We start from the raw sequence: 26,373 nt of genomic DNA on the forward strand, positions 1-26,373 counted from the left end.
TACTGGCACAAAAACAGAAATATAGATCAATGGAACAGGATAGAAAGCCCAGAGATAAACCCACGCACATATGGCCACCTTATTTTTGATAAAGGAGGCAAAAATATACAATGGAGAAAAGACAGCCTCTTCAGTAAGCGGTGCTGGGAAAACTGGACAGCTACATGTAAAAGAATGAAATTAGAACACTCCTTAACACGGTATACAAAAATAAACTCAAAATGGATTAAAGACCTAAATGTAAGGCCAGACACTATCAAACTCTTAGAGGAAAACATAGGTAGAACAGTCTACAACATAAATCACAGCAAGATCCTTCTGACCCACCTCCTATAGAAATGGAAATAAAAACAAAAATAAACAAATGGGACCTAATGAAACTTAAAAGCTTTCGCACAGCAAAGGAAACCATAAACAAGACGAAAAGACAACCCTCAGAATGGGAGCAAATATTGGCAAACAAGACAACGGACAAAGGATTAATCTTCAAAATATATAAGCAGCTCATGCAGCTCAATATCAAAAAACAAACAACCCAATCCAAAAATGGGCAGAAGACCTAAATAGACATTTTTCCAAAGAAGATATACAGAATGCCAACAAACACATGAAAGGATGCTCAACATCACTAATCATTAGAGAAATGCAAATCAAAACTACAATGAGGTATCACCTCACACCAGTCAGAATGGTCATCATCAAAAAGTCTACAAACAATAAATGCTGGAGAGGGTGTGAAGAAAAGGGAACCCTCTTGCACTGTCGGTGGGAAGGTAAATTGATACAGCTACTATGGAGAACAATATGGAGGTTCCTTAAAAAACTAAAAATAGAAGTACCATATGACCCAGCAATCCCACTACTGGGCATATACCCTGAGAAAACCATAATTCAAAAAGACTCATGTACCACAATGTTCACTGCAGCACTATTTACAATAGCCAGGACATGGAAGCAACCTAAATGTCCATCGAGAGATGAATGGATAAAGAAGATGTGAAACATATATACAGTGGAGTATTAGCCATAAAAAGAAACAAAATTGAGTTATTTATAGTGAGGTGGATGGACCTAGAGTCTGTCATACAGAGTGAAGTTAGCCAGAAAGAGAAAAACAAATACCGTATGCTAACACATATATATGGAATCTAAAAAAAAAAAAAAACAGGTTCTGAAGAACCTAGGGGCAGGACAGGAATAAAGACACAGACGTAGAGAATGGATTTAAGGACACAGGGAGACAGGGAGGAGGAAGGGTAAGCTGGGACAAAGTGAGAGAGTGGCATAGACATATATACACTGCCAAATGTAAAATAGCTAGTGGGAAGCCGCCGCACAGCACAGGGAGATCAGCTTGGTGCTTCTTGACCACCTAGAGGGGTGGGATAGGGAGGCTGGGAGGGAGACACAAGAGAGAGGGGATACGGGTATACATGTATATGTATAGCTGACTCACTTTGTTATACAGCAGACACGAACACAGCATTGTAAAGCAATTATATTCCAATAAAGATGTTAAAAAAAATAATAATCTATACATAAGCTTCCCTCAGGGGGTCCTTTGTAGTGCAATTTTTAAACTCTCTAAGTAAATTGTAGTGGAAAACATTTATTTTTTCTTACCTAGAAACTTTAGCATTAGGTTCCCTGTGTGGTAGGAGCTCCTGGAAATGCTGTCTTGAAGTCTGTCTGGCCGCTCCTCTCCCTCCTTTGGCTAATTACTGCTAATTACCTCTAGGTGTTTGCAATTAATACCAATTGACCTCAGCTGTGTACCCCCAGGCTCTGGCATCATATAAGCTCAAGCCCTTAAAGACCAAATATTGCAAAATCTTTTGCTTGCCCCTTTGACCTCTTTTTCGTTCTTTTCAGAACTCAATTCTAGTCAGCTTGGCGGGGGCAATTCGGGTCTGTCTGTAAGATCTCCCATAGGAGAGGATTATTTTTGCAGCAATTCAGTTTGCCAGTGACAGTAAGAGACAGAACAAGAACCTAATTAATAAGAATTTGATTTGACTGTAGACCAAATCTAACCAAAGCTAGAAGGAACATTTTTCTTCCTCTGACCTCTCAAAGCCCTTTATTTTACCCCTTTTACGGCAAATTTACTTTTAACTTTTATTATGCTTATTTGTACAATGGGCAGCTCTCTCCTGGTAGACTTTGACTGCCCTGAGGAGAGGATTCAAGCTGCCCTCTACCTAGTTTCTTTCACAGCATCTTAGTCAGTTTGATAACATGGTGAGCTCCAGTAAATATCTATTGATGAATAAATGAAAACATTCTCTGTGTATTACTATTCATGATACACCAAGAGAATTTAAAAGTAGGTGTAACCCTTAACTCCCTATACCAGAGAGGTAAATATCATGACTGAGAAGGATCGGCTAACCAGGGGAAGCAATAATTAAATGTGTGGACTTTGATTCTATATTTTTATTCTCAAGGCTAATTTTTTGTCTGCTTAAATGTAAGATCCTCCACAAAAGAAAATCATTATTCCATGTTTCTTGAGGTGTAAAGAAAAAAAAACAAAACACACATGTTCATTCCCTGAAGCTTCCAATAGAAGCAGAAGCACATAGGTTGCTTCCTCCACAGCCACCCTCTATAACATGGCAATGCTCATCTTTGTTCTCTTAGCCTTGCTGCCTTTTCATTTCCTTCAGCTGTGCATGTCTTCAAGTCTTTTGTCTGCTGCAGAGAGAACGAGTATTATCTTAACAAATAAATGACCACTTGAGGAAATGAAATTATACAATCAATCTTTTCACTAATCTGTCTAATGGTTATTTGCAAAAGTGAAAATGCTGAAGCACTTCTGGTTTTTAAGAACATGGTAAGAAAAAACATATACCCAAGGATCCAAACTAGTGTTGATCTGACTAGATTAATTACATAATTCTGTATTGCTTCATTTAAAATTTGTTTTGTTGTTACTAGTTTCATTTGTTGATATTATGTATACCAGTGTTCCTTTTTTTTCTTTTCTTTTTTTTTATACCAGTGTTTCTTATCCTTTAGGTAGCATCAGAATCACCTGGAGTGCTTGTCAAAACACGGACTACTGGGCCCACTCCTAGAGTTACTGAATCACTAGGTCTGGGCTGGGGCTCAAAACATGTGCATTTTTAACAAATTCCCAAGTGATGTTGACGTTGCTGGTCCAGGGACCAAACTTTGAGAACCTCTGACTTAAACAGTCTTTATGCATGTATGGCTCCCCCACCCACACATTCCTAACTCCAACCCCTCATTAGAATAACTGATGTAATTCTGGATAATTCATCACCTGGTAAAATACTTAAAACCATAGTCATTTATAGTTAAAAATGCATCTATCATTAATAAATGCACAATTAAAAATAAATAAATAAATGTAAATCAGAAAAGTCAATAAATAATGTCACATGATCAAAATTTTAAATGTTTCAAAACCATAGGCCATTTTACTAAATCAATATAACAAAATGATTTACCAAATACAAGTTAAGTACACTTCAATAAGTAGAATTAAACTACGCTGTCTGAGCTAGCTAAAATACCACACAATGTTATTATATCTAAGATAGTTTCACTTTGGGGTAGGGGCAGAGAAAGTGTCAGGATCTCTGAAGGGAGAATACTATCTAGGCCAGTAATGTCCATGAATAAGATCTTTCAGGGAAGGTTCTAGGTAAGGGCCAAGGACATAATGTGAAGGAAAAAAGAGAAAAAAAAAAAAAAGATTAAGTTGCCAGGTTAAAGCTTTTGCTCATAGAAAAGAGAAATATTCAAAAAAGATGGAGTCTCCACGGTGCTATAGAAAGTATGGGTCCCCTAGCTGTAGTCCTCAAACCCACATCTCCACACTTGCCCCTCTGCAGTTTCCAAATTAGAATTCGCCTTGTGCTCCTTCAATCTTGTACTCTATGGGCTATTCTCTGTTGTATTGCCGCTTTCTATCATCGTACACAGTGCTCTTTAACAAATGTTTATTGAATAAATGAATGAATATATGGCAGAAATAAAGAAAGTTTATAAATCTAGAAGATGACAGTAAACTCCATTTTGCTCTGGAGTGGAGCAGGTGTTGTTTTGGCTAAGGATGTTCTTTATCATTGTAGTTAGAGGGAGGTGACCACAGGCAGCTGTACCGGGTGTACACTATAATACTCCAGAGGCACCATTCATATAGGTTACAATGTAGATGGCAACCCCAAACGTTGTGGGAGCACCACTTGCCTAACTGGACGCAAGGGCCCTGTGGAGTAGCAAAGGAGAGGAAGTAAGAGACTCTGAGGGCTGAGTCTAGGTTACAGAGAAACTCTATAATGCGAGAGTTAGGAATTAGGACTTTGGGATGAGACAAATTCTAGCTGGTTCTTACCTCTGTGCTATGTGGCACAAATTTAACCTCTCTCAACCACAGCTCACTCATCTGTTATGAGGGTTAAATAAGATCCTTCTTGTATTATCTGCAAGATGCCTGGAAAAATACCTTTTTCAACTGGTTTGACCTCTTCTCTCCATGACCTTAAACTGCTTCTGATTTCAGGCAACTGTAGGAATGTTAACTCCAGTTTATTTCTGGTCCTGGAACTGGCCCCTGCCTGCCTAATTCAGCCTCTCCCAAACTCTCTCCTGCTGTGACACATTTGGTTAATTTAGGCTTCTTGTATCACAAAGAAACATCTGAGACCAGTAGTGCCCTAGTAGTTATTTAACAACAAGCTCTCTGGGGTGGGTGGGGGTGGGGAGAAGAGCCCTGATTTACAGTGTTTGCCAATTTCTATGGTGTAAATACTCTTACTGTGCCAGTTTCAAGTGGTCAGTGTGAAATCACTGAACACAGAGTTCAAAAGAAAACTGCAATCAGCTTTGGTGAGCCTGCTGGAGCTGGCTCCAGCACGGAATGACAAGGTAATGAGGGGCCACCACTGCCTCTAATGCCCCTGCCACCACTTAATGCCTTTTCCCCATCTCTGCTTTCTCTGCCTTTTCTTCCTTCTGTGACAGTCTCCCACAACTTTTTTCCCATTTGTCTGCCAACTCATGGTACTTACCAATGTCACTCAAAAATTTCATCAGCTTGGCTTAGCCCTGTTGGTGCCCTCAGGGCTTAAACCTCTGATCTCTTCTCTACAGTTAATACACACGACCAAAAGAGTACCCAAATATTATCACCAAATGAGCAAAGAGCTGATTCTGGGGCTCCACATGAAAGCTGCTAGAAGTTAAACCAAAGAAGCTCTGGCCATTAAATTTGTACCTAAAATGAGCCAATAATTGCCCTTTCAACGTCTTCTATTTTCACAAAGGAATTACAAAATTTTCCATGGGCTGCAAAAAGTATGAGAAAGCAGTAATGGTAGAGGAAAAAAGTCCTATGATGGATTTAGCTCTGCAAGCCCCAGGCTGTGCTCAGATTTTCAATTTAAAGTTTTATATGAATATTCAATGCCTTTGAATTGTGGGTGAAGTAGAAATGCCTCTTGTGGATAGGATTATTTCCAGAACAAATATTAGGCCATACCAACTTTTGAAAGATTTTGCCTTCCACCAAATCTAGCTTCCCCTCAACACTCTTCCAAAAGCCTTTGTAATTGGGCCTATTACCCAGAATCTTCTCCCACCTCTGCACTATGCCCAGACCCAGCCTCTCCTGTTGAAAAGAAAGAAAAGGATAACACATAAACATATCAAGTTAAGTGAGTCTTTGCCACAGTGTGGGTGGCAGGGGCCTCTGAGGGTCACACTACATAAAGGGCATTGTGGGATAGGTTCCGATTCAAGGCCTCCTTTCAACAGCTTGAGAATTAATAATCAGTACAGTCAAGAGAGAACCGAGTGCTCTGTGGATGCAGACCAGTAAAAAGCTCTTTCAGAAAGGTGGTTGAGGTGCATTTCTAACTTTTCTGCCTGGTTTCAGAGACAGAGAAATGCTTAATATGGAGCTCATCTCACTCTTAAATATGAATTGTATAATTCAATTCTCTGGAGTCTAATGCAGAACAACTGCTTCATATTAGCACAGCTTCATTGTATGCTCTGTGCTTTAAACGTTCACCTCTCTGTTTGGATGCTCTCATCTCCTAATAAGAACACTTTGAAATGGAGGCATTATTGTAAAAACAATCTTGGATTTAAACTTTTGGATAGATAGTAAATCAAGGTATAGAGCCATCTCTTTAAAAAGCCACTGAAGCCTGAGGGAGGCCACATAAAATGCTCTGTTTCAAAACGATTTTGCTTTGCGTGATATATTTTCCCCATGTTCCTCACCCTGATTCTATCACTGAATCTTTTTTAAATTGAATTGGTATTTTCCTATAGACTTGCTGCCTGATGAAAAAAAAAAAAGATAAATAAGATGATCACCTTGCAGGTGCTGCCTGCTTTAAAAATATATGCAATAAAATACAGATTTACAGGGCTTCCCTGGCGGCACAGTGGTTGAGAATCTGCCTGCCAATGCAGGGGACATGGGTTCGAGCCCTGGTCTGGGAAGATCCCACATGCCGCGGAGCGACTAGGCCCGTGAGCCACAATTGCTGAGCCTGCGCGTCTGGAGCCTGTGCTCTGCAACAAGAGAGGCCGCGATGGTGAGAGGCCCACGCACCGCGATGAAGAGTGGCCCCCACTTGCCGCAACTAGAGAAAGCCCTCGCACAGAAACGAAGACCCAACACAGCCATAAATAAATAAAATTTAAAAAAAATACAGATTTACAGAACAATTAGGAGGTAATTATTTGCATTAGAGAAAGAATTATTCCATTACAAAAGACTTTGTGCATTTTTTAATTACTGTATTTCAATAATGCTAGTTCAAATGTTATTGATTTACAACCACTGAAGAGAAGAAAAGAATCAAGGGAACTAAAAAATATATGAAAGATAAAAGGAAGTCCCCTAAATTTTTTTGATTGGGGATAATGCCACTAACTGTAGACTCAAATATTAATAATGGCATTACTGTCAAAAGTTCACATATTGCTCACCTAGACCTTCTAGCCAGAGTCACTGATACCCTCTGGGCCAACACTGAAGTAAACTAACAAGTTCAGCTGGCCTATCAGGGAGAGCTGGAAAATGTCTTCCGGCCTTAGATCAATGTGCAAATGCCGAAGGTAAGACCTGGGCCTCCTGGCTAGGATCTAGATATTCTGTCCAAACTCAATTCCACTAACTCCAGACACTGGCTAGGACTCAACCTCAAAAGGACTAACTGGGCCCAACCGTGGTCTTCATGCTCCTGTTCCTAGACTCCTGTTGCTTGTCCCACTGGCACACTGGACCTTTTCAAGAATAAGAGAAGAAACTGAGGTAGAAACAGACACATATAATACCACCTCCCTAGGTGGGACCCCCTTGCTGAATGTGCTACTTACCTGTTCTCTTGTATGTGTTACTATATGTGCCCATTTATGGGGATTTCCTTGATTGTTGGCCACTCCCCACCTAATTTGAACTTTTCCCTCAGCAACTGGAATTTTGGATTTGTATCGGCTCCATAGCTCCCATATCTACCAAATATTTTCAGTCTTGCTATGAATCCAGTTCCTCCTATCTCCCTTACCCACCTCTTGTCCTGACAGCCCTATGATGGTAGGTACACCTAATATGCTCATTGCCCATTATTGCCCAATGGCCACCAACTGATTGGGATGAGTCATGATCACAATGATCCATTCAAGGCAATCCCACACCCTCCAAATTTGTTCTCCACTTGTTCTTTGGTTCCAGTTTCCTATTTCTAATCTTTGGTGGTATCTCTTATTTACAGCTCCAACTACAGTAGACATATTTTATGGCATGCTCTTGCTCATCATGATTCCTTTTTCTCCAGGAACTTCCCACCCCTTCACAGGGTCAGGAGGTTAGCTCTCATCAGTCATGTTTGAACAAAGCAGGAGTGGACACATGATTAAAACCAGGGCAATCATATTCGCTCCTGGGAAGTTGACATTGGAAATGATAATGCCTTGTATTATTGGACCTATAACATGTAAGCCCAGGAGGTGAGGACAGCATATTTCTACTACATAGACTGAAGAGCAGTAAAAGAATGTCTGTAGAAAGAAAGAAAAAGCAAATGTCTAGAAGGTAACCAAGATAAGAGAGAGAGAGACACAGAAAGGGAGACAGAGAAGGAGAAAGAGAATACCATAGGTCCCCAAAAGTCTTCCATTACTATAACTGGGGCCCACCTGATTTCTTGATCTAGAGTGAGACTCCCCTGTATCTTTATATATATTCCAATATTTGATTAAACTTTCATGGTTTTTATTACATGGGCATGAAGAATCCTGACTAATTCACTGCCTCCTGGTCTCTGGTTTCTCCAGTATGACATTTAGTTCCTTTTCTAGGACTCTGGATTTGAACCACTAATTGTCCTCTTTGAGGCATACCTTGGTAATATGCCCACTCTGCAGAGACCTTGGGCCTAGCTTCTGTCCCTTGCCCTGCCAAACAGATCTCTCACCAACCTATCCAATCTTGGGAGGAAAAGGGGCAACATTTTCCCAAGACCTGGCTTTTAAAGGACTTTCATTTATTATTATGAATGACCTAGAGTGACATAGCAGTCACAAGACCCTTGGTCCCCTGGAAGATGTCCTAGGTTTGAATTGCAGCAATGGATTTTTTTAACTGTTCCTAATATTGAGGTACTGAAATAAGTGACTGCCGTGGCCTCCCCATGTATGTTCAGTTCTGCCCTGACTTCTTACTACTCCTCACTCTCATGCTAGGAGTGCCCCTCCATCCCTCTTTTATAGGGTGGGACATGAACTTCCATAGCTTCCACAGGCACTGAATATAGAAAACTGCCTAACAGACTTTTTCATTTGCCAACTTTCTTTCTGTCATCATTCAATAACCCTTTTAAAAACCCATGGAGCTCATACCCAAAGAAGCAACAGATGATGGCTTTTGAGTGGCCAAATTTCAACACAGTGGATTTCGTAATACTAAACATCAAAATATTAACCGTAACACAACAATTAGTGATTAACAATTTTAATTAACAAGTATTGAGCCTTCTGTCTGAAGGACTCAAAGAGAAGCACAGCACTTAATATATCAAAGAAAGAGGAATTCTCTCCTCTTTATAGAAAAAATACCAAATGACAAAATGAAGACTTCACAACTTCACTCTCAGCTCTCCTTTGACATCTACTATTTCTCAGATTTTTCTCCAGTTCTTAGGTAAGTCATGCTGCTCTAGTAATGCAGAAGATGCAGTAAACCCTGCACTGTTAACATTACTCGGAATTGGTTTCCTGTGCCTCTAGTGTTAATTCTGGGAGGGAAAGTGATGTATGCCAGAAAAATGTCCCAACTTGAAAGTTCTCTTATGCACAGGGAGGCACTCAGGTCCAAGCAGGCAAAAAAACATTACTATTCCCAGCTCTACCATTGGCCCTGTGATCTCTAAAAGCCATTTAAACTGTTCAGATGTCTGTTTCCTCACCTATACATTGAGGATAACAATAAACCCTCCAACTTCAGGAGATTACCATGAGGATCAAATGAGAAAATGAGTAGGAAAAGGTTTGCGTGACATGGATTCATAGTGAGAGAAACTACCACTGAATAAACCTTCCTTAATTTCATTCCTTAGAACATATTATTTGAGCCCATTAGAACCTTTCTATTTCACTTTAACTTTGTTATTTGGTTAAACCACAAACCAAAATGTCACTTTATCCCCTCAACAGGTTGCCCAAAGCATGAGTAAAAAAACCAGACCCAAGAGTTAAGCCATAACATCTGCAAAGAAATGATAAAATGCTAGAGCATGAGGAAAGGCTAACACCATCCTAAAAATGTATCAGAGCTCTGAAAGTATAAAGCACTAAACTACTGTGTGTTGTTACTATTAATGAGGAGGGGTTGGGTTCGGGCGACAGTATTTCACAGCTGGGCCCAAGGTCGCACAGTCAGACCTCAGACATTGCATAGATGGTTGATGTTCTGACTAAGGAACAAACACCCTCTGTTATCCTCGTCCCTGTTTGGACCCCAAACATTACTCACGCTGCTTCGTCATTCTTGCTTAAAGGTTTTTGTTGATTTCTGAGTGGGGTTTAAATGGAGTTTTCTTTCACACCTCCCTGAAACAGTGGAAAGCAACATACCTGCACCGTTGACATGTGTCATTTTGTCTGTGAGGATTTTTTAAAAGCCTTCAGTTTCAGTGGACTAAACATAGGACTAACTTTTAAGTGAGAGGTCAACTCCATTTTTAGAAGAAATAAACGTAGAAGATACATAAATTGGTGATAGTGGTTATTGGAATGACACTAAGGCAGCCACAGCCACCAAGCAAGTGGGTGCTGGCATGTTTTCTGTACCTCTTTAATGAGATGATTTTAAAGTACACCAAAGCAATGACCCTCTCAAGAAAAGGCATTGACTCCCTATCTCCACTTTCTCTTTCTTGGCAATCTTACCACAGAAACACAACTTTGACATCCTTTGTCTAGTCTTCCCCTCATTCCTCTCCCAACTGCCAAGCCAATACTCCTGAACCAGCGTTCTTAACCATGGACTAAAGACCCAAGACTATGCAAATTCAAAACAAACTGTTTTAGGTGAATGGAGCACTGAGAACATCTTAATTACTCATCCCATTGCTTGTCTCCGTTTATACAAAAGCACAAAAATAGCTAGAATATTTGTCTGTTTGCTGGTTTAATTGATAAAAATGACCGCCAGTTCTAATGGATCTTTGTTATAAATGTTTACCCAGCACTGACTGTCAGACCTGAATAATAAAGGCCTAAATTAAAAGTTTCATGGAATTTGAAGAGACCTGAAAGGTCACATTATTCAGTCTCGACAGCTTTCAGATAAAGAAGCTAAGATCCAGAGGAGGGGATCCCTTGCCTGTGGCCACAGTGCCAGTTTATGGTCTAATCTTTCTGGTCCACTGCTCTTTTCATTACAACATGCTGAAGGTTCTCCTTGACACCCTAAAAACAAATCTTATTCCCAGGACTGGCACATAATATCTTTGTTCTCCAGGTGTTCCAAAGTCAAGAAAACTAATAAAATCATCAGTAAAATTTAAAAAATATGTTGTCCTATTCATCTATTCTCATATATATGGGGCTTTAGAACAAGTTGCCATCAAGATTTTAAGGTGTTTTAGATAAAAGATAGCACAAAGTCATATGAATTAAAATATGTATTTATTTAATTATGAAAAAATATTCATAATTAATATTAGGCAAATAGCAAAATTCAGTAAAGTACCAAGGATTTGGAGAGGAGATCATTACACCCCCACTGTTAAGTCACAGCATGGTAAATAGACTATTCGGAAACGAAAACTCTCATAAATATATATATGCCATCCTGAGTACCCCTCCATTTCAATAACACTAATTGCCCTTTTTTTCCTTGCTGCTCCTAGCCATATTTCTTGGAAAACAACAGCTGTGTTTATTCAAATAGCAGCATACTGATGACTTGATGATAGGGTAATCTGCTGGAATTCCAAGTGTGACGGTCCCAGAGACAACTTCTCAGCACACCAGAAAAGTATCCTTTGCATAGAACAAAGCTTTGGAAAGGAATCCCCACTTTGTTAGCATGTGGGATTGGGTGTTCTTTATTTCAACTTGTTGCGACACTGAACTTCTTCCAGCAAGGATCATATTTTCTGGTTCTTGCAGAATAATCTTCCCATGCATCACTGTCAAAAAGTAATCTGCAACACGAACATTTTCACTCCAATAGTTTCTAAGCAAAGGGATTAAACAGTACCTTGAATTACAGTGCAAACAGCCACAAAATTCATTCAAAATCAGAGGAACAAATTCCACTTGTTGGTATTTTCTCTGAATCAACAGGCACTGGAAGGGATAATAATACCTTAGAAGCCATTTATTAGAAGAATGAAACAAACAGACATACACAAAAAAAACAAATATTGCTGAGAATGCAATTAATTGAAGCGCAAGACCAATTTCCAAGAGTATCAAGAGTTAAACGTCTATAAGTAAGTTAGTTACGTTCCTTAATGAAAACCACTCAGATATAATTGCACTGAATATAAGAATTATAGAGGGTTTTTAGAAATAAAATGAATTCAAAAAAATTTAACCAATATTTTTAAGGTAATGAAGTAGTTGGTCTCCTTTAATAATAATCTTTATAGGGACTTCCCTGGTGGTCCAGTGGTTAAGACTCTGCCCTTCCACTTCAGGGGACATGGGTTTGATCCCTTGTTGGGGAACTAAGATGCTGTGTGGTATGGCCAAAATAATAATCTTTATAAATTTAGGAAGTTTGTAACTTTGCTCCTGAGATGATATTTATTAAGAATTTAATTTTTTTCTGTAGGAGACATGTTCGTATCAACTTAAGAAAACAGACTTGTTGTACTGATGATTACATAAAAAATAATAGTCACAACTACATGTATAACACAATAGAAACTGTTTTATGTGATTAAATACATCAGCTCTTTAAATGAAGTGAATCCTTCATTTTTTTTTTTCAGATGGGGAACCTGAGGCACAGAAACATTGCCAATTGCCCAAGGTCATGTACTAGTAAGGGGTGGAGTTGAGACCCCAATCCAGGCCCCAGGCTCTAGAGTCCATATTCTTCATCAGGATACTATACTTCCCTCAAACTAAGCATAACATGCAGAAAAAATAATACACTAAGTGTCAGAAGCAAAATTTTACAGTTAGAAGTAATCCCTTTAGATTAAAGACATCTACATATCTACACACACAAAAAAGGAGCATGTTAAAGGAGACTAGAGTTGAAGGACCTGCTAAGGCAGAAAACTTTTAAGGTACAGATATACCTAATGCATAAGTGACTCAAAATCAATTGTGGAAGCTTATCTCCAGCAAGAAATTAGGCATTTTTCAAAAACACTATTCTCTACATTTCCTGAAGAGAGAAAAGGGAAATGGGCTTCTAAAATGTCCATTCACATTGGGTTAGACTTCCAGAAGAGCTGTCTCTCAAAATGAGTTCCTAAAAAGGATTTACAGAAATTGTTCTTCTAGATGTTATGTTTATATTTTGTTTTGCTGATTTTTAATACAGTAGAATGTTACAGATCTAGAAAGGGTTGGTGAAATACTAAGAGGAGACTAATTAATGGTCTCCATAATCTCATGAGGGCAATTCTGTCTTTGGAATAAAATGGAATGAGAATTCACTTCAGCAAACGACTAAGTCATACTCTGTTTCTTCACTCACTCTGGGTATCCCTTGGAACACTCTCAACACCACTGAACAAATTCCGAACCTCTTCTGCATGGATTATATCTTTTCTGAAGATTTCAAATGGAAATTTCCAAAAACAGAATAGCAATTTCAGACTAAAATGGCACTTAGTTGGCACTTATGACAGAACACCTCCTAAATTTGAATGAAAATCCCTAAGAGGGCAGAGAAAAAGATGAGGAATTTATGTCTCAATCTCTCTCCACACACATACACGTAAGCTGTGTATTTATACATATATAGGCACAGACGTGTGTATGTCTATATATGTGCTTATATATAAATATGTATACATATATATGTATATGCATATGCCTGAGTATCTGTGTGTTTGTTTTTTATGTGTGTGTGTGTGTGTGTATGTATGAAACAAGAATGATGGTAGGTACAGGCATACCTCATTTAATTGTACTTCACTTTATTGCACTTTGCAGATACTACATTTTTTACAAATTGAAAGTCTGCAGAAACACTTCATTGAGCAAGTCTATCAGCGCCTTTTTCCAACACTTCCAAACAGCATTTGCTCATTTCATGTCTCTGTGTCACATTTTGCTAATTCTTGCAATACTTCTAATTTTTTCATTATTAGCATATTTGTTATGATGATATGTGATCAGTGATCTTTGATGTTACTATTGTAATTATTTTGGGGTGCCACGAACTGCACCCATATAAGATAGTGAACTTAATTGATAAATGTGTGTGTTCTGACTGCTCCATTGACTGGCCATCCTCACCCCACCCCACCCCCACCCCACCTCTCTCCCTCTCGTCAGGCCTCCTTATTCCCTGAGATACAACAATATTGAAATTAGGCCAATTAATAACCCTACAATGGGTTATTAATTGAGATACAACAATATTGAACAACAATACAACAATATTGAGATACAACAATACAACAATATTGAAATTAGGCCAATTAATAACCCTACAATGGCCTCTAAATGTTATGAGATACAACAATATTGAAATTAGGTCAATTAATAACCCTACAATGGCCTCTAAATGTTCAAGTGTAAGGAAGAGACACGTGTCTCTTACTTTAACTCAAAAGCTAGAAATGATTAAGCTTAACAATGAAGGCATGTCAAAAGCTGAGACAGGCTGAAAGCTAGGCTTCTTGTGCCAAGCAGTTAGCCAAGCTGTGAAAGCAAAGGAAAAGCTATTGAAGGAAAATGAAAGTGCTACTACAGTGAACATACAAATGATATGAAAGAGAAACACTTATTGCTGATATGGAAAAGTTTTATTGATCTCCACAGAAGATCAAACCAGCCACAACATTCCCTTAAGACCAAGCGTAATCCAGAGCTAGGGCCTAACTCTCTTCAATTCTATGAAGGCTTAGAGAGCTGAGGAAGCTGCAGTGGAAAAGTCTGAAGCTAGCAGAGGTTGGTTTATGAGGCTTAAGAAAAGAAGCCATCTTCATAGCATCAAAGTACAAAGTGAAGTAGCAAGTGCTGATGTAGAAGCTACAGCAAGGTATCCAGAAGATCTAGCTAAGATAATTAATGAAGGTGGCTACACTAAACAACAGATTTTCAATATAGACAAAATAGCCTTCTATTGTAAGAAGATGCCATCTAGGACTTTCATAGCTAGAGAGGAGAAGTCAATGTGAGGCTTCAAAGCTGCAAAGGACAGGCTGACTCTTTTGTTAGAGACTAAGGCAGCTGGTGACTTTAAATTGAAGCTAATGTTCATTTATCATTTTGAAAATCCTAGGGCCCTTAAGAACTATGCTAAATCTACTCTTTCTGCGCTCTATAAATGGAACAACAAAGCCTGGACATCTGTTTACAACATGGTTTATTGAATATTTTAAGCACATTATTGAGATCTACTGCCCAGAAAAAAAGATTCCTTTCAAAATATTACTGCTTATTGACAATATACCTGGTCAGCCAAGAGCTCGCATGGAGATGTACAAGGAGATTCATGTTAATACAACATCCATTCTGCAGCCCATGGATCAAGGAGTAATTTCAACTTTCAAGTCATATTCTTTAAGAAATACGTTTTGTAAGACTACAGCTGCCATAGATAGTGATTCCACTGATGGATCTGGACAAAGTAAGTTGAAACCCTTCTGGAAAGGACTCACCATTCTAGCTGCCATTAAGAACATTTGTGATTGATGGGAAGAGGTGAAAATATCAACATTAACAGAAGTTTGGAATCAGTTGATTCCAGCCCTCATGGATTGAGAAGGGGTTCAAGACTTCATAGGAGGAAGTAACTGCAGATGTGGTATAGACAGCAAGAGAACTAGAAGTAGAAGTAGAGCCTGAAGATGTGACTGAATTGCTGCAATCTCATGATAAAACTAACAGATGAGGAGTTGCTTCTTATGGATGAGCAAAGAAAGTGGTTTCTTGAGATGGAATCTACTCTTGGTGAAAATGCTGTGAAGACTGTTGAAATGACAAAAAGGATTTAGAATATTACATAAACTTAGTTGATAGAGCAGGCGCAGGGTTTGAGAGAATTGACTTCCATTTTGAAAGAAGTTCTACTATGGGTCAAATGCTATCAAACAGCACTGCATGCTACATAAATTGTTCTTGAAAGGAAGAGTCAATCACTGTGGCAAACGTCATTGTTGTCTTATTTTAAGAAACTTCCAGTCATCCCAACCTTCATCAACCACTACCCTGATCAGTTAGCATCCATCAACATCGCATCAAGACACTCTACCAGTAAAAAGACTATGACTCGCTGAAAGCTCAGATAATGGTTAGCATTTTTTAGCAATAAAATATTTTTTACTTAAGGTATGCACTTTTTTTAGACATAATGCTATTGCACAGTTAATAGACTACAGGATAACATAAACATAACTTTTATATGAACTGGGAAACCAAAAAATTCATGTGACTCACTTTCTTGTGATATTCGATTTATTGGCGTGGTCTGGAATCCAGTACTTCTGAGGTATGCCTGTATAGGAAACAAAAATAGAAATTAAGTCTCAGAATTATAGTAGAATTACAGAGGTTCCTAAGGAAGAAAACAGAACAAATGGGAATTGAAGCAATAAGTAAAACTATAACTAAAGAAAACATTTTAAACTTGAAAAAAAGTCCTTAATACATACGTATTATATATATATATATAAAGTATGTATGTGTTATATAGAGTTCACAATGTTACAGAAAATATTAAGTAAAAAATATCTATACCTAGAGAAACCCTTGGGAAAAATGTTTATGTTTCAAGAATAAAGAAATTTCTCATAAACATCTAGAAAAAAATAATGTAAAGTACACTCAAAGAAACAAAGTTAAGTAAACCTCAGACTTCTATTTTGTAAATTAAATTGCAGAAGACAAAGGAACAAAATACACAGAATTTTAAAAGCAAATTCAATATCCAGAGTACTTAAAATGCATAATTAATAATATTCTCATATTAAAACTCCTCAAAGATTATCACTGTATGGTGCCAAGCACATAGTAGATGTTGAGTAAATAGTTGTTATGTGAATGAATAAATTAATGAATGAAACACAAAGAAACTCTTACATATGCAAGAGCTTGAAAAATATATCATCCATATCCAATTCTTTCAGAGAATGTGTGTGTGTGTGTATTTCAACCAATCAAAATATTAATTGAGTTAAGGGCTCAAGAATGGAAAGAATGTGGTCTAAAAATGACCAGTGGTGAGCACTAAAACCAGTTAAACACAGATTCATTTACATAAACATTAAAAAGTCCCATATTATTAACTGCCAATAAAATAAATTTGAAGTTAACAAAAAGATTACTAGTAATATCTATCAGTCATGGGAAATGGCTAATTTTTATTTTTTTACATGCCCTTTTTTTTTTAACTCTGCTTTTCTTTACTTTTATTTATTTACTTATTTTAACATCATTATTGGAGTATAATTGCTTTACAATGCTGGGTTAGTTTATGCTTTATAACAAAGTGAACCAGCTATACATATACATATATCCCCATATCTCCTCCCACTTGCATCTCCCTCCCACCCTCCCTATCCCACCCCTCTAGGTGGTCACAAAGCACCGAGCTGATCTCCCTGTGCTGTGTGGCTGCTTCCCACTAGCTATCTATTTTACATTTGGTAGTCTATATAAATCCATGCCACTCTCTCACTTTGTCTCAGATTACCCTCCCCGCCATGTCCTCAAGTCCATTCTCTACATCTGCGTTTTTATTCCCGTACTGCCCCTAGGTTCTTCAGAACCTTTTTTTTTTCCTTTAGATTCCACATATATGTGTTAGCATACGGTATATGTTTTTCTCTTTCTGACTTACTTCACTCTGTATGACAGACTCTAGGTCCATCCACCTCACCACAAATAACTCAATTTCGTTTCTTTTTATGGCTGAGTAATATTCCATTGTATATATGTGCTACAACTCCTTTATCCATTCATCTGTCGATGGACACTTAGGTTGCTTCCATGCCTTGGCTATTGTAAATAATGCTGCAATGAATATTGTGGCACATGACTGTTTTTGAATTATGGTTTTTTCAGGGTATATGCCCAGTAGTGGGATTACAGGGTCGTATGGTAGTTCTAGTTTTAGTTTTTTAAGGAACCTCCATTCTATTCTCCATAGTGGCTGTATCAATTTACATTCCCACCAACAGTGTAAGAGGGTTCCCTTTTCTCCACACCCTGTCCAGCATTTAATGTTTGTAGATTTTTTGATGATGGCCATTCTGACTGATGTGAGGTGATACCTCATTGTAGTTTTGATTTGCATTTCTCTAATGATTAGTGATGTTGAGCATCCTTTCACATGTTTATTGGCATTCTGTATATCTTCTTTGGAGAAATGTCTATTTAGGTCTTCTGCCCAATTTTGGATTGGGTTGTTTTTTTGATATTGAGCTGCATGAGCTGCTTGTATATTTTGAAGATTAATCCTTTATCAGTTGCTTCATTTGCAATTATTTGCTCCCATTCTGAGGGTTGTCTTTTCGTCTTGTTTATGGTTTCCGTTGCCGTGCAAAAGCTTTTAAGTTTCATTAGGTCCCATTTGTTTATTTTTGTTTTTATTTCCATTTCTCTAGAAATTGGGTCCAAAAGGATCTTGCTGTGATTTATGTCATAGAGTGTTCTGCCTATGTTTTCCTCTAAGAGTTTTATAGTGTCTGGCCTTACATTTAGGTCTTTAATCCATTTTGAGTTTATTTTTGTGTATAGTGTTAGCGAGTGTTCTAATTCCATTCTTTTACATGTAGCTGTCCAGTTTTCCCAGCACCGCTTATTGAAGAGGCTGTCTTTTCTCCATTGTATATTTTTGCCTCCTTTATCAAAAATAAGGTGACCAGATGTGTGTGGGTTTACCTCTGGGCTTTCTATCCTGTTCCATTGATCTGTATTTCTGTTTTTTTGCCAGTACCATACTCTCTTGATGACTGTAGCTTTGTAGTATAGTCTGAAGTCCAGGAGCCTGATCCCTCCAGCTCCATTTTTCTTTCTCAAGATTGCTTTGACTATTCAAGGTCTTTTGTGTTTCCATATAAATTTTGAAATGTTTCGTTCTAGTTCTGTGAAAAATGCCATTGGTAGTTTGATAGATTCATTTGCATTTTATCTGTAGATTGCTTTGGGTAGTCTAGTCATTTTCACAATGTTGATTCTTCCAATCCGAGAACATGGTACATTTCTCCATGTGTTTGTATCACCTTTAATTTCTTTCATCACTGTCTTATAGTTTTCTGCATACAGGTGTTTTGTGTCCTTAGGCAGGTTTATCCCTAGGTTTTTATTCTTTTTTTTGCAATGGTAAATGGGAATGTTTCCTTAATTTCTCTTTCAGATTTTTCATCATTAGTGTATAGGAATGCAAGAGATTTCTGTGCATAATTTTGTATCCTGCTTCTTTACCAAATTCATTGATGAGCTCTAGTAGTTTTCTGGTAGCATCTTTAGGATTCTCTATGTATAGTATCATGTCATCTGCAAACAGTGACAGCTTTACTTCTTCGTTTCTGATTTGGATTCCTTTTGTTTCTTTTTCTTTTCTGATTGCTGTGGCTAAAACTTCCAAAACTAAGTTGAATAATAGTGGTGAGAGTGGACAACCTTGTCTTGTTCCAGATCTTGGAGGAAATGGTTTCAGTGTTTCACCAATGAGAACGATGTTGGCTGTGGGTTTGTCATATATGGCCTTTAGTATGTTGAGGTAAGTTCCCTCTATGCGTACTATCTCGAGGGTTTTTATCATAAATCGGTGTTGAATTTTGTCGAATGCTTTTTCTGCATCTCTTGAGATGATTATATGGTTTTTATCCTTCAATTTGTTAATATGGTTTATCACATTGATTGATTTGCATATACTGAAGAATCCTTGAATTCCTTGGACAAACCCCACATGATCATAGTGTATGATCCTTTTAATGTGCTGTTGGATTCCGTTTGCTAGTATTTTGTTGAGGATTTTTGCATCTATGTTCATCAGTGATATTGGCCTGTAGTTTTCTTTCTTTGTGACATCTTCGTCTGGTTTTGGTATCAGGGTGATGGTGGCCTTGTAGAATGAGTTTGGGAGTGTTCTTTCCTCTGCTATATTTTGGAAGAGTTTGAGAAGGATACGTGTTAGCTCTTCTCTAAATGTTTGATAGAATTCGCCTGTGAAGCCATCTGGTCCTGGACTTTTGTCTGTTGGAAGATTTTTAATCACAGTCTCAATTTCAGTACTTGTGATTGGTTTGTTTATATTTTCTATTTCTTCCTGGTTCATTCTCGAAAGTTTTTTTTTCTAAGAGTTTGTCCATTTCTTCCAGCTTGTCCATTTTATGGGCATATAGTTGCTTGTAGTAATCTCTCATGAGCCTTTGTATCTCAGCAGTGTCAGTTGTTACTTCTCCTTTTTCATTTCTAATTCTATTGATCTGTGTCTTCTCCTTTTTTTTCTTGATGAGTCTGGCTAATGGTTTATCAATTTTGTTTATCTTCTCAAAGAACCAGTTTTTAGTTTTATTGATCTTTGCTATTGTTTCCTCCATTTCTTTTTCATTTATTTCGGATCTGATCTTTATGATTTCTTTCCTCCTGCTAACTTTGGGGTTTTTTTTTTGTTGTTGTTCTTCTTTCTCTAATTGCTTTAGGTGTAAGGTTAGGCTGTTTATTTGAAATTTTTCTTGTTTCTTGAGGTAGGATTGTATTGCTATAAACTTCCCTCTTAGAACTGCTTTTGCTGTATCCCATAGGTTTTGGGTCATCGTGTTTTCATTGTCATTTTTCCCTGGGTATTTTTTGATTTCCCCTTTGATTTCATCAGTGATCTCTTGGTTATTAAGTAGTGTATTGTTTAGCCTCCATGTGTTTGTATTTTTTACACATTTTTTTCTGTAATTGATATCTAGTCTCATAGCACTGTGGTTGGAAAAGATACTTGATACGGTTTCAATTTTCTTAAATTTACCAAGGCTTGATTTGTGACCCAAGATATGATCTATCCTGTAGAGTGTTCCATGAGCACTTGAGAAGAAAGTGTATTCTGTTTTTTTTGGATGGAATGTCCGATAAATATCAATTAAGTCCATCTTGTGTAATGTATCATTTAAAGCTTGTGTTTCCTTATTTTTTTTCATTTTGGATGATCTGTCCACTGGTGAAAGTGGGGTGTTAAAGTCCCCTCCTATGATCGTGTTACTGTCGATTTCCCCTTTTATGGCTGTGAGCATTTGCCTTATGTATTTAGGTGCTTCTATGTTAGGTGCATAAATATTTACAATTGTTATATCTTCTTCTTGGATTGATCCTTTGATCATTATGTAGTATCCTTCTTTGTACATGCCCTTTTATATTTACCAAATAGTCTATAATAAGCATTTAATAGTTTTCTAATTGAAGAAAAGGAATAGTTCATGAAATATTGAAAAAAGAACAGTTAAAACATATTGGGTCAACTAATTTCACTAGTAAATTATTTCAAAGGGCAAAAGAACAAGTAATCCTATATGCCACAAACATCCAAGAGATACAATTAGAAAACATATGTGGTTTTTGGAAAGATGAAATAGAAATACTTCTCCCTATTCCTTCCTCTAAGTACAACTAAAAACCCTGGACATTATATACAAACCAAACCTCAGAAGAAAGGTGGAAAGAAGAAGGCAAACTGAATACAAGCTTCAGGACCAAAGAAACAACGAGTAGTGAGTTTTCCAGGTCTTTTTCAGGCCTCACATATCCCAGATTTGGATCTTAGGAAACTGGCAGCCTCAAAGAAATAATAGCTGAAATTTTTCCAAATTCTGCAAATGACACAAACCTAGAGATTCAAGCTGCTAAGCAAACCTCAAAGAGGATAAATATTAAGAAAGCCACACTAAGACACATCATAGTCCAGCTTCTGAAAACAGAGAAATAAGTCTTAAAAGCAGTGAAATTTAAAAAAACAGCTACCTATAAAGAAACAACAATTCTAGCGACAGTGGATTCCTTATCAGAAACCAGGAAGGCTAGAAGGACGTGGTACATTGTTTAAACACTGAAAGAAAACAACTGTCAACCAAGAATACTACATCCAGAGAAAATATCCTTCAGAAATAAAAGGCAAAATCAAAACATTCTTGGATGTAGGGAAACTAAGATAATTTGTCTATAGCAGCACTCTCCTAAAAGAATATCTAAAGGAATTTCTCTAAAAAAAAACGAAATGATAAAAGTCGGATCCTTGGAACAGCAAGGAGACAGAAAGAACATGGTAAACAAAAATATGGTGAAAGCAATACACTTTTCTTCTTTTCCCGAGTTTTCTAAATTGTGTTTGATGGTTGAAGCAAAATTATAACACTGTCCCATATGGTTCTAAATGTATGTAGAGAAAATATTTAAAACAACCATAGACTGGGAAGTGTAAAGTGAGATAAATGGAGGTGAATTTTCTATACGTAACTTGAACCAGTAAAATGATGATACCAGTACACAGTGATAAGTTATATAATGTAATGTAATACCTGCAGCAACCTCTAAAAAATTGATATAAAAAAGATATACTAAAAAACACTATCAATAATTCAAAATAGAATTCCAAAACATGTTCCAGTAACCTATAGGAAGGCAGGAAAAAGAAAGTGGAGAAAGAAAAACATAGAAAACAAACAGAAAAATAATGGTAGATTTAAACACTAGTAGCTATAATTCATTAAATGTAAATGATCTAAATACAACAATTATCCAACTGGCAGTAAATTTTAAAAGTTAAGTAAACTATATCCTGTCTGTAGGACACTCATTTCAAATATAATTATTAGGCAGGTTGAAAGTAAAAGGATAGAAAATGATATACCATGCAAACATTAATCAAAGGAAATCAGGAATGACCATATTAATATATAAAATAGACTTAAGGGCAAAGAAAATTACCACAGATATAGAGAAGTATTATGGAATGATAGTGTGTCAATCCACCAAGAAGACATAGAAATCCAAAATGTATATGTCCCAAATAAAAGAACTGCAAAATATGTGAAGCAAAAACTGATAGAAGTAAAAAGAGAAACAAATACACAATCATAGTTGGAGACTTCCACTCCTCTCTCTCAACAATTGATCAGACAACTAGACAGAAGATCAACAAAGATCTAGAAGAATTCAACACCACAAACCAACAAGACCTAATCAACATTTATAGAATAATCTATCTAACAACAGCAGAACACACATTCTTTTCAAGTTTCCATGGAATTTATATCAAGAAAGATCATATCCTGGGCTATAAAAAAAAAGCCTCAAGAAATTTAAAAGAAATAATTGAAACAGTGGAGAGTGTGTTCTGTGACCACAAAGAAATCAAACTAGAAATCAATAACAGAAATCTCTAAACACTTGGAAATTAAATAACACTTCTAAATAATTCATGGGTGAAAGAGAAAGACTCAAGGAAAATAAAAAATATATTGAACTGAATGAAAATTAAAATAATTAAAATACAACATGTCAAAATTTGTATAACACAGTTAATACAGTGTTGAGAGAAATTTGTAGCACTAAATATAAACATGGAAAAGAGAAAAGACCTCAAATCTCTAATCTAAGCTACCGCTTCAGAAACCTAGAAAATGAAAAGCAAAATAAATCAAAATAAGCAGAAGGGAGGAAATAAGATAAGAATAGAAATCAGTAAAATTGAAAACCAAAAAATAATAGAAAAATAATAGAGAAAATTAATTAAGCAAAGTGAATATTTGATAGTATCAATATAATGGACAAACCTTTAGTGAGACTGATGAAATAAACACAGAGAAGGCACAAATTATCAAAATATCAAGAATTAAATAGAAAATATCACTAAAGATCCTGCAGATACCAAAAAGGTAATAAAGGAATACTAAAAGCAACACTACTCACAAAAATTTGACAATTTGGATGAAATGGACCAAACCACCATAACTACCACAAAACACAAACTACCACAACTCATTTAAGATGAATATATAGGTAATTTGAATAGCCCTATAACCATAAAGGACATTTATTTTCAATTTAAAACTCCCCAAAAGAGAGTTCCAGGCCCAGATTATTTCACTGGAGAATTCTACCAAAGGCTTAAAAATAATTTAACACCAATTCTACAAAATCTCTTCCAGAAATAGAAAGAAAGAAAGAAAGAAAGAAAGAAAGAAAGAAAGAAAGAAAGAAAGAAAGAAAGAAAGAAAGAAAGAAAGAAAGGAAGGAAGGAAGGAAAGAAGAAAGAAAGAAAGAGAGAAAGAGGAGGAAATGCTTCCCAATTCACTGTATTACTGAGTATTACTTTAATATCAAAACAAGACAAACAGCACAAATAAAGAAAAACACACCAATATCTCCCATGAATATAGATACAAGAATTCTTAACAAAGTATTAGCAAATAGAATTAAGTAATGTATAAAAAGAATTATACCCCATGAATGAAACTTTATTCCAGGAATGCAGGGTGGTTTTAATATTCAAAGGTTATCAATGTAATTCTCCATATTAAAAAGCTAAAGAAGAAAAATCACAGGACTATATCAACTGATGCAGAAAAAAGCATTTGACAAAATTCAACACTGATTCATGATACAAACTCAGAAAAACGAATAGAGGGAAACATCCTCAACATGATAAGCATCTATTAAAAAACCTATAGTTAACATTATATTTACTGTAAAAGACTGACTGTTCTCCTCTCAAGAACTAGAACAATGCAAGGATGTCTGTTTTCATCACTCTTACTCAACAGAGGGCTGAATGTTCTACCCATGTAATATACACAACAAGAAAGGCACTAAGAAGCAAATAGATTGCAAAGGAAAAAGTAAAACTGCTCCTATTTGCAACAACATGATTTTCTACATAGAAAATCCCAAGGAATCTACAAAAACAAAAACAAACAAAAAAACCCTCCTAGAACTAATAAGTTCAACAAATTTGCAATATACAAGATAAACATACAAAAACCATTGCTAGGTTGAGAAAGCAGGTTGCAAAACTGCACATATAGGATGGACCCAGTTAATATACACATATGCTCACACACATACAAACAAATACATCAAAATATTAATAGTGGGTTACCTCTGGAAGCTGAAATCATAGGCAATTTTTTACTTTATTCTTCATACTTTTCAACATTTTAATGAGAAATTATAAACATTATTTTTTAAAAAGAGATAGAGAAATAGAACAGTTCCTACCTTACAAAATTTCTTTGTCCTTCAGCTGGCACATTATTATTAATAATAATGCTTATTGAGCAGGAATAATCTCTTTTCAGCATGAGCATCTCAAATTCATGCAAAAATAATCTTAATACTTATTATTTTTAATGAGAAAAATGTGCTCAGGTTGAACAATTCTTATCAAATACTTGATATGAGTATGCAGAGGAGAACTTGACTTTGTAAAACTGTGCTGTACACCAAAATGTTACAATCGCCAATAAACTCTGGAGAGGAAGAGAGAGGCTGGCAGCTGGCAGCAAAAAGAATGGTCTGAAGATTCAGAGGCTCCATCCCAATGAGTGTGGCCTAGAAGCAGATGCCAATGTTGTCCAGTAGATTTCTATCATCATCACCACCAACACCAACACCACACACCACACACCACACACACACTTCATAATGCAAGTTTCTTAAAAGGCCCTTTTCTTTTTTACTCTTTCATGATTTCTGCAGCTGCCCATTTTCTCCTTCCAGTATCTTCTTCATCTAAAATTCCTCTGCTAAAATAATATTTGAGAACATTTTCACTGCATCATTTCCAAGACAAATTTATGGCCAACTATAACTTTGCTAGAAGTTAACTCACTGACTATTTCATCATCTTCACTGGGGTCAAATTCAGGGCATATTTCAATACTAAAAGCCACTTGGTGGATATATGTTGCCTCTTTGAGTAATATTTCCACCATAGCCTCTATATTATTGGGTTTTTTCCTTTTCTCTTCTTTTTTTTTTTTTCAATTCTGCCTTAATTCTTATTTGAACTTTGAAACTATGATATGTAATACCATAAATTGTGTTTGGATATATATTCCCTCAAAGATCTTATGAACAATGAAATTGTATCTCCTCACAGAATTAGACAGCTCGACAAAATGAGCTTATATCATTCCCATATTTTGCTCCTTTTCACATATATTCAGTTTTCAAAGAGTTATAAAATTATATTTCCAAGTTATAACATTATGTTCTCTTTTAGTGATCTTTTTCAGCTCAGCTTCTAAAAGAAAGACAAAATAAATCCATTAGACCATTCCCTACATTTCAACCATTTATTTTAGGTTTTTCTGTAATAAATACATGGAAAACAGTCTTTGTCTATTCATTTGATCATAATATAGTATAGTGTAGAGGGAAAAATACAGCCTTGGAGTCAGATCTGAGTTCCAGACTCAGCTCTACTGAATATTTTTAATGACTCTGTTTTACCAGACTCAGCTTTACTGAATATTTTTAATGACTCTGTTTTACATCATTCACCTTCTATAAGTCTCCATTTATTTTTCTACAAAGTATAAAACTGCCTGCCTTACAGGTTTTAATGGTGGATAAATGACATTAATCAAATGCACTATATAACTGTTCATCATTATTAATAATTAAGATTTCCCAATTATTTTGATTCTAGTTTGATCTGTTATCACTAAAAATACTATTCCCATTGTG

The sequence above is a fragment of the Balaenoptera physalus genome (genome assembly GCF_965194825.1).
Source record: "Balaenoptera physalus genome assembly, chromosome: 6".
NCBI lineage: Eukaryota > Metazoa > Chordata > Mammalia > Artiodactyla > Balaenopteridae > Balaenoptera > Balaenoptera physalus.